The sequence below is a fragment of the Lepidochelys kempii genome, chromosome 4, assembly GCF_965140265.1.
Source record: "Lepidochelys kempii isolate rLepKem1 chromosome 4, rLepKem1.hap2, whole genome shotgun sequence".
NCBI lineage: Eukaryota > Metazoa > Chordata > Testudines > Cheloniidae > Lepidochelys > Lepidochelys kempii.
In genome coordinates this window covers 112,490,383-112,500,740 of record NC_133259.1, presented here as the reverse complement: position 1 = coordinate 112,500,740, position 10,358 = coordinate 112,490,383, and positions in this window count along the sequence as shown.

Sequence of the window (10,358 nt, the reverse complement as noted above, 5' to 3'; positions counted from 1 at the left end):
TTGGGAACCACTGGTCTAGACAGTCCCTTCCCCAAAGAGTTTACAAGCTAAGTGTAAGTACACAAGCTAAGTATACACGGTATACAAAGAAACAGGGAGATAATACGGGGTTAACATTCATAAATTCCAGGGGCAGAAGGAACCATTGTGCTAATTTAGTCTGATAATTTCTACAGCATATCTTTTAGAAAAAAAATCCAATCTTTGTTTAAAACTTGCCAGTGATATCTCAACCACAGCCATTGGTAATAGGCAATAATTTTAGCACACCAGTGACCTAAACATTTTAAGCGCAAAAATGTAAGCTTTTTGGAGCAGGTAGAGTTTTTTTCCCCACAACACATTTGCATGGTACCTACCGCAACAGGGCCTGACTGCAGCCTCTGAGGGATACTGGAATACAAATAATTAGTAATAGTATCATGTGATAGTATGAAAAAAACAGACTGGCAATTTTTTTAGAAGATCAGAGAAACTTTTTATTGGTATCTTTATAATAAGTTTATACTTGCTGCCTTCAATGCACTTAATACATTTTAACTACTCTTCAACACACTGCAGTGAGGTAGATGAGGTGATGTTATTTCCATTTACCTTTTAGCTGGCCTTCATGCTATGAAATAGTGAGGAGTGAGAAGATGCTGCTTGGTTAGGGCATAGCACTGAATCAGGTGACAATATTTCAGTTTCCACTATTTACTTCCCAATGTAACCTTGGTTAAATTATTCCCTGGGGCCAAAAGCATCCTCTGATGGTGGATGCCTCTTTTGTTTTTGTGTGTGGCCAATTTCAGACAGCTCAAATTGGGCACTAAAAAATTAGTGGACACTTTTGAAACTTTTTGTCCTTAACCTCTCTCTCTCTCCCTGTGTTTTAGTTTCAGCTCCTGTAATTGGGTGATAATTATGCTTATCCTACATCCTGAGGTGAGGATAAATCACTGATGTTGTTCAAGTCTTTTAGAGTCTAAAATGGAGAGCATAAGTGAGGTGCAAAGTCTAAAGAACGCAATAGTCAATGTTAAAAAATAATCCTTGACCAATGGCTACTTCACTACAGACATAGAGATGGTTGAAAAATTTCCACCTTTGTGGTTTTTTGACAGAAAATGGCTTTTTAACTGAACAATTTTTTTTGCGGAAGCTTTTTCATTAATGTCAAACGTCTGTGGTTTTCACTGGAAAAAAAAATGAAAACCCAGTTACTGAAAAATGAAAATGGTGGTTTTTCAATGAAAACTCAAAAAACTTAAATGAAAACATAATTTCACTTTCATTGCATTTTTTTCAGGAAAAATATTTTTCTGACCTGCTCTGCCTAAATACTTAAGATATTTCCCTGTACTTAAAATGAGGAATAACTTCAATATCTCAGATACCGCAGTGCAGCTGATGGTAAATTATGTGTTTTTTAATTGAGACCATTGCATTAATGTGAATATGCTGACCTGGGTGCCGGAACAGGGTGGGGGCCAGGGGATCATGGCCCCATCATTTTTTACTGGTCATAAGGGCGAGCGATGTGGGGGGAGGAATGGGGGGAAAAGAGTAAGCAGAGGGTGGGGGCTTGGAGGGAAGAGGTAGCATGGGGGCAGGGCCTTGGGGGGAAGGGGCAACACAGGGGGTGGGCCATGGTTTAGACACTGGTGGTCCCCCCACTTTCAGGAAGCTTCCGCCACTCTTGGTGCTGTCACAAAATGCTTCTAATCATGACATAAGCTATTATTATTTCTATAGCAGCAGAGATATACTGGGCATTTAACAGATATATGTTTAGAAAATACATTTAGATCTTTCCTATGATCTTTGTATTTCTTATCCTGATTTCATCATTCTCTTTGCCACTTTGTTATGCTGAATTTATGCTTAATGTTTCTTTACCATACATTTATGGAGAGATCAATGTTCATGCAATGTTCATGCAACTGTCAGAATTTTGAGAAATAAAATCTTGTAATATGACATGTCATGATTCATAACTTGTCCCATCTTCCTCTAAAAGATCTTTCAGACAAAAGTAACAACTAAACTAACTGTTTACCATAAACGATGGAGTTGGAATAAACAATAGTTGCTTACAAAGTACCTCAGTTATTGCCTTGGTCTAATGGAGCCAACTGATAAACATGGCAGAAAAACAAATCATGCAGGTCTTAATGGGTTTAGTTCTCTTTCCAGTAGTACATCACCTCATTCAATGCCACAGTCCATGAAAAATGAAGAACAGAGGGTTTGGACCAAAGACCTGCCAAGGACTAAATCATGCATCTTCATTTGACACAAATTACCTGCACCATATGTGTTTTCAGCTAAAACCTTATTCCCCTTGCAAAGTGATTAGAGGATACACAGAAAAGTTAGATTGGGCTATAAAACGTAGAACTGGACAAAGCTCTTCAGTCAGTGAGTGTTTCTTACAAGTAATGAACAAAGCCCAAAACAGTGTGCTGCCCCTTTAAGGGCTGTATAAAATGAACTCCTCCAAATCAGGATACGTTCGGCAGGGGAACAGGAGCAAGGCTTACCTCCTCCTGTTCAGGAGTGCCGAGGCTAGCACCATACTCGGGCTAGCATTATTTCAGGGCTCTCAGCCCAGAAGCATCCTTCACTTTCCTTTGAGCCTGGCTCTTGACCTTGGGTAGGAGATTGGAGCATTACTAAGTCCCTCACAGCCAACCACACCTTGTGGTCCTACAATAAGACCAGGCAGCTGTGGTTCTTTTTTAGGGAAGGCTTTGCCCAGGGCATAGGTGTGTATATACCCAACTACACACCTGCCTGTAGAAGTATGGATGAAATCCTGGAGCTGGGCAAAGGAGCCCTGTACTGGCCTGGTTGCTGCCTGCCTGCTGTCACACCTGAAAGGAAAATGTCTGCACAACCAAACATCAGTGAGTGCCATAGAGATTCCTGCTCTTTGCCACACACAGCCTTCAGAGCTGTGCGTAGCTGGTAACAAGGAGGAAGAGGGAGTCCAAGTAGAGAGCATTAATTGCCCACTTGATGGCTAAACATTCTTTATCAGTAAAAGAATAGCTTTTGTTATCAGTCAAGAGTTTGTGACTGAAGTGCATGATTGGATGATGCTCCATCCATTCATACTCATGGGACAAATCAGTTTGCAGGCCCCACCCCAAAGCATTAGTAATGTCCAGATCCTGTAGCACAGGTTGGCTACAAAGACTCTCCTTGTGCTGAGTAAATACATTGTCATAGGCATTTGATCACCTGTCCTGCTTTTTTTGTGGGTCAGTGGAGGCAGCTATAGTTGAGTAGTTCAGTCACCTGTAATATCCAGCCAGCTTGAGACAAAAACACACAAGTAAAACCCAGGAGAGAGGGGAAGCTGTGGACTGCAATTGCTATTGTTTCTCTCTCTCTTCACATGCCCTGTAATACAGCTGATGCCTGGTTACTGGACACCTGGCCAATTATTGCTAAAAAAATCATGTCTTAATCCCTTGATGCTTTTGCGCAGGGCTTTCACTCGGGCTGTTCTCTGTTTTCTGGAATTGGATCTTATCTGCATTTGGTGTTGGGCAATTCCCAATACTGTGAAAAAATCTGTAATTTTTCATGAGGCTAGAAAATGAATCGGAAATTCAACAAGCCGTTGCTTATTATCTTATATGCCTCTTCAGCATTGTGCCAACAGCAATCTACACGCTACCACTGTTCTGTGGATTAATTCACAGCCAGCCCCAGCCTGATGAAAGCAGACTGTTCATAAACCATAAAAATGTCTTGCTTGAATGTCTTGACTCTTGATACACTGTTACCCCTTGCCTGTAGGAGTCACAAGACCTCAGAAGCTGCAATAGCTAATCTCACTACCACAAGCACAACATGTATTGTGCCTCTCTAACATATTTGTTTAAAGGGACATTCACTCGTTGGCTGGCTCTATTTGTTCCATTTTGTCAGACGAATGCCATGGCAGCCAAGGGCAGCCCAAGGTTTGAAATATTATAAACAGCAGCATCTTGCTAAGATAATATAAAACCAATTTTTGCAACTGTATATCTGGACTAAGTGGGCAAGAGACTATCATTAGGCTTTTTCTAGCTGTGAAATATTAAGATTAAAAAAAGTCAACCTATCAAACAACTCATTACTTAAACTTCCTCCTTTCTTAGAACAATGCTGTTTGAAATTGGAACATCAGTCAGTTTTTAAATGATTTGCATATCAAATGCAAAAGAATGATTAACTGGAACTCCCCTGAGACATATGGTAAAGACAGCAACAGAAATGATGGATGTAGTGAAGGATTGCTTGCTGAACCAGGGTGTGAGAGACTGTGCTAGGAATAATTCATGTCTAGATATGGTCTTAACTAAAAGACATACTAAAAACAACATCTTGACAGGTTTAATGTCTTACCTGATACACATAATCTGTGACTGCCAAGGCAGGTGGTTAACTCAAAACATGACATAGAGTAAAACCTTGATTTCATAAAAGACCTTAGAAGATGCTTGAACCTAATATACAATCAGGCATTCACAAAACAGGGGGAACACGTAATAACCCACAGTCAGGCTTGGGAAGTCTATGGCCTGATTTTGATCTCATGGTGACGTAAATCAGGAATGACTCCACTGAGGTAAATGGAAATGCACTGGTCTAAAACTGATGTAAATGAAATTGGAATGAGGGGGAAAAGGCATTAAAGTGGCCTGGTGGATAAAGCACTGGATTAAGATTTGGAACACCTGGGCTCTATTCCTGGCTTGGCCACTGGCCTGCTGGGTTATCTCAAATAAGTCATTTTTGCTTCAGTGTCTCCATCTGTAAACTGAAGATGATGATACTTACCTTCTTTGTACAGGCTTTGAACTCTGCTGATGAAATGTGCTCTATAAGAGCTGTGTGTTATTAAACTGAGTTTCATATAAATAAAAGTTTTACTGTTTTAAAATGTTGAGAACCTAATGTTGCCAGAAGATATACCAGGGGCTTTATTTCTCAACATACAACATGCATGACACACACCAGACTCCTCATTGTTTTCATTATGTCTGACCTATGTATCTTTTACACAGGTTTCAGTGGAGGGGAAATATTATAATATTTAAGAGGCAAAAACGTAAGTCAGCAGGTTTATAAAGTATAAAGTGGATGGTGTTAAAAGGTTAACTCCGCATAACTCACTGCCGGTAACTTCCTCTTATCTGAGGAAGAGCAAAGCTAAAAAGACTGTTTATAGCTCATTTAGTTGGAAGACTTGAAATAAGTAATAGTGGCCTACAAACTAGCACAGTTTTATGCCTTTGTACAAATAAATTGATTGATAATGACTAATTTAGCACAAGTGGGCACTGTGGGCTTATAGACAGGACACTGGAGAGGGAGTCAAGAGATCTGGGTTAAATTTTTTGGCTGTGCCACTGATTTTGGTCAAGTCACTTCACTTCACTGTATCCCTCTTTCTTCTCCTACGTTTCTTCTGTCTTGTCAGTTTAGATAGTAGGAGACCACCCCGCCCCAAAAAGTTTACAATATGTTTGCACTGTGCCTAGCATAATGGATACCCAAACTCAGAGGGGGTTTGGGCATTAGATTAAGACACATACTACTACTAAGAATGAAAATAATAAAAGGAGACAGAGGGTCTAGTTTCTGTCCTAATAGTAGATCTCCTCACTTAGGGCCCGTTATGAGTATTGAGGGAGAGAGGGTCTGTAAAGCTGTAAAGGAAAAATAACTTATCTTTTGATGTAAGAAAACATCCCTGTAGATGCCCTAAAATTTCTCTCTTCCTGCGGTAGTTAGGATAAAGGCAGAGGTTCTGATTCTTACACCAGTGTAAATGAAAATTAACTCCACTGAAGTCAATTGAGTTACACCTGTTTAAATTCAGTATAAACTGCATGAGCTGATTCTCCTTTCTTCTGAAGTGAAATTGACTTTGACAGCTGAGAAAAGGTGTATAATACTTGTAACTTTAGTGCCCTTGTGGTCAAGATGGAGTCTGCTCTGCAGGCAGTTCTGGCCAAGAGAAGGCACGTGCAGGAATGCAGCTGGGAAAGTTTTTTCCACCCTGGGGACACCTGTTCCAACCTCCCCAGAGTGAACCCTCTCCCACCCCCAAGAATACAATGAATATAGGAAAGGGAAATATTTATTTACAAAGGGATGAATGGAGAAAAACAGGGGGAAATATAAGGGGAGCAGTAATACAGGGTTACATTCAACACAAAGGCCTACAGGCCCAGTAGTACCACAGTCTGAAAGGGCAGACATGTCTGCACTCAGAGTTCAGGAGTCCTGGGCAAAGTTCCAGTCCAGTGGTAAGTCTTAGGTGCTCCTGGACATGCTCTGTGCCAGTAAACCTCCCACAACAAATCCCCCCATACCTTCTGCTGCTGCTCTCTACAAACCCACACAGAGCAACAACCTCCCCAATTAACTAGCTAACAGCCTCCCTCCTTATTCCCAAGGCAAAGTGCTCATGGCCCCATGCAGCTCTGGGCAGCAGTGATAGTGAGTCCAGTTCTAGATTGTCCTTGGGAGATTCCTCCCTGGCACAGTGCTCCTCTTGGCTCTGGTCCTGGGGCATCTCCAGTTGGCTGCTCTGTCCCTCCCAGGCATGGGGCAGGTTCTCAGCTGCTTCACTATGTGAGGGCCTGCTTGCTGCAGCCCTTCTGTCCGGAGCTCCAGACACACACACCCTGTCACTCTCCCTCTCTCCATGCTCCCCACCCAAACAGCACTTCCTCTTCCTGGAACAATCAGCACTATCCCCCTCAGGACAAAGATTTAAAGGGGCCAGGCTCTCTACACCCCAAAGGGGTTACACACTTTTAACAGCAAACTATCTTAGTGTAACTAAGTGACCATGTTATAACTGGTGATATATTAAAATAATTTTATAATAATAAAATACTGCAGAGATATTTTAGCTCGTAAGAATTTGCCCATTTTAATAACAGCTGATCCATGAAAACATCTGGTTTCTTCAAATGACCCAGTGTCATCAGTTTGATAGAGTAAAGATTCTTGTGGATTTATTACAATCCTATAAAATCTTGTGTGTTCTTACTGACGTTTTTGACCTTCCATAAGTTTGGCAAAGGATTGAGATTTACCTAGAAATAGCCAGGCATCTATAAACTCAGAGAGCCATAACATAAACTCTACTACAATATTTAAAACTTCCAGTCCCATTTTATTGCCAGTGTTCGTCAATGCACCTTAGCCTTGAAGTATCAATGTACAGAGCATAGTATCAGTATTATTTCCCATCTGTTACCTACGCTTCCCTCTTCCAAGTTAAGTCACAAATTCCTTCCTCTTGAGTATGCAATGGTGATTGTTTCTGCCAATGGCCATCTTGTCAGCAGCTTCCTATTAATACCAATAATCACATTCCCTGACAGCTCCTGACATTGCATAACTTAAGGAACCATGTACTTCTGTGCAGAAACTGCTGAGCAAACCAGGACAAGGCAGCACAGTATCAGTGAACCTGAACCGAAGATCTTTGATGGTAGATGATCACAGGGCCTTGAAGACTGTCAGGCCTACTATAAACCAGCCAGTGAACTCAAGCTGGATGGTGGCATAAACATGAGAAGTCCAAACAGATAATAAGCTACGAATCTTGGAAAGATACATAACAAGTGAATTAAATAAACAAAAATTATTGACAAGAAATGAAATAGTAGCAAGCTAGTGTGATGGGGCAAGGCCAGATGGCTATAGAAAAGTAGTGGGAGATAGATATATTAGCTCCAGGCTAAACAAATCCCTGGTACCAGGTTAAATGAAATGGAAGCTGCTCCAGGTCAATTAAGACACCTGGGGTCAATTAAGAACTTTCCAGAAGACAGGGAGAAGGCTAGGTAGATTGGGACACCTGAAGCCAATCAGGGGCTGGCTGAAACTAGTTAAAAGCCTCCCAGTTAGTCAGGTGGGTGTGCATGTCAGGAGCTGTGGGAGGAAGTTGTGCTGTTGGAGAGGCTGAGTAGTACACACCATATCAGGCACAAGGAAGGAGGCCCTGAAGTAAGGGTGAAGTGGAGCTTAAGGAAGTGAGGGCTGCTGTGGGAGAAGTAGCCCAGGGAATGGTACATGTCACGTTTCTAAAAGGTCAGCTACCATAGCTGATACTATTAGGGTCCTTGGCTGGAGCCCGGAGTAGAGGGTGGGCCCGGGCTCCTCACCTTTGCCCCCTGATTAATCACTGAGACTGGGAGACAACAGAGACTGTGCAAGGAAGGATAACTTCTCCTCACCTCCCTTGCCAGCTTATGATGAAAATGGCTCAGTAGACTGTGACCCTTGTCTCTAGAGAAAGAAGGGTTACATGGAGGGTCACAGTGAGCCTCTGAGGCTAGTGAAATCTGCCAGGAAACGCGGGACCCACGGAGGCAAGGACAGAGCTTTGTTGCACTAGCCACACTGTCCAAGGAAGCCAGAGCTTTGTCCTGAAGTCTGTGGCATGCTTTCTGTCATATAAAGGAGCAAAATATTTGGTTTTATAAACATCAATAAAATCATGTTTCTTCGCTCATATCAGAGATGAAAACTAGTTCTGTATAATCATCAGAGGGAACTTGGACATTCAGAAATTAAATGTTGGAATCTACCTTTGTAAGGAAATATCAACGCATCATAACTTTTAAGAACCTAATTCCGTCAAACCATATTTTTGATATTTCCCTTGGAACTTATTATGGAAGAACACCATGTCATTACATGAGCCTAATGCATAAGTAAAAATATACATAGTGTGACTGGGTTGGGCCAGATGGCTACAGGAGAGTGATCCTATTGGGATCCGGGAAGTGCTAAAGGATCCCCCACCAGCCTAAGAGGGGGATCCACAGGACCTGGACACCAAATAAATCCGGGGGACAACTAATGAAATAACAGGGACAGGAGTGTGGTCAAAGGGTCAAACGAAGAGAACCGGATGGGGACACGGAGCAGAGAACCCCAGACAGTGCCCACTGTTCCTCAAAGGCGTCAAGGGAGACAGTGGACGCCGCCCAGAGGAACTCTGCCCAGATACATGAATGGACGGAGGATTGGAAATAGGTCCCACAGTCACAGGAGACTCCATCGGCTACAGGAAAGTGATAGAAGGCAGATATATTAGCCCCAGGTTATGTACGTCCCTTTTCCCTGGGTAAGGTAACAGGGAAGGTTCCAGAACAATCAGGAACTTTCTGGAAACAATTAAGGCAGACAGGCTGATTAGAACACCTGCAGCCAATCAAGAAGCTGTCAGAATCAATTAAGACAGGCAGACTAATCAGGGCACCTGGGTTTAAAAAGGAGTTCACTTCAGTTTGTGGTGTGCGTGCGAGGAACTGGGAGCAAAGGTGCAAGAAGCTGAGCGTGAGAAGGTGTACTACTGGAACAAAGAGAAGTACAAACATTATCAGACATCAGGAGGAAGGTCCTGTAGTGAGAATGAAGAAGGTGTTGGGAGGAGCCCAGGGAGTTGCAGCTATCACGCAGCTGGTACAGTAGCCACTATAGACAGCTGCAATCCACAGGGCCCTGGGCTGGATCCCGGAGTAGAGGGCGGGCCCGGATTCCCCCCATCTCTCCATTCCCCCAACTCCCTACTTGATACTGGAGGAGTTGACCTGGACTGTGGGTTCCACCAGAGGGAAAGGTCTCTGGCCTGTACCCCGATCCACTAGGTGGATCAGCAGAGACTATGAGGATTGTTCTTCTTCCTTTTCCCCATGCTGGCCAGTGATGAGGCTAACTGAGTGAACGGCAGATTTGAGCCACAAAAGTGGCCAAACTGAGAGCTGCTGTGAGTCCCTGAGGTGAGCAAATCTGCCAGTAAGCGCAGGACCCACCAAGGCAGAGGAGGAACTTTTGTTTGGCCCTTAGGCAACAACCAGGCTGCTAGCCTGTTAATAATTTTAGTCTATTTTCTTCCACTCTGTTCATTGCTTTGTTTTCCTTCAATTAGTTTGAGTACGTAAAAAGAAACAAAGTTGAAAATGAATGTAAATATTTTATATTTTGAGTGCCGAATACATGGGAACTAACCCACAAAACAAAGTGTCAGCTGCTAATTTGTTTTGTTGTCACTTGGTTTCCAGGTAAGGTTTGGATGAGTAAAAGCATCAATCAACTTTTTCAGCTGAAGAAGTGGTTTCTCTAAATTGGATGTCCGAAAACACAATTCAATCTCTATCTCACTCTGCCCTGGACTTCTCATTTGCCTTTATTGCCCAAAATCTTGGGATCACACTTGACCTTGAATTTTCCTTCTAGTGACACATCTCCAGTGTATGCAGATCTACCTATTACCACTTCAGTATTGCTCATCGTCACAACTGTCCCATCTCCACCACTCCTGAAAGGCTCATTTATACCTTTATACT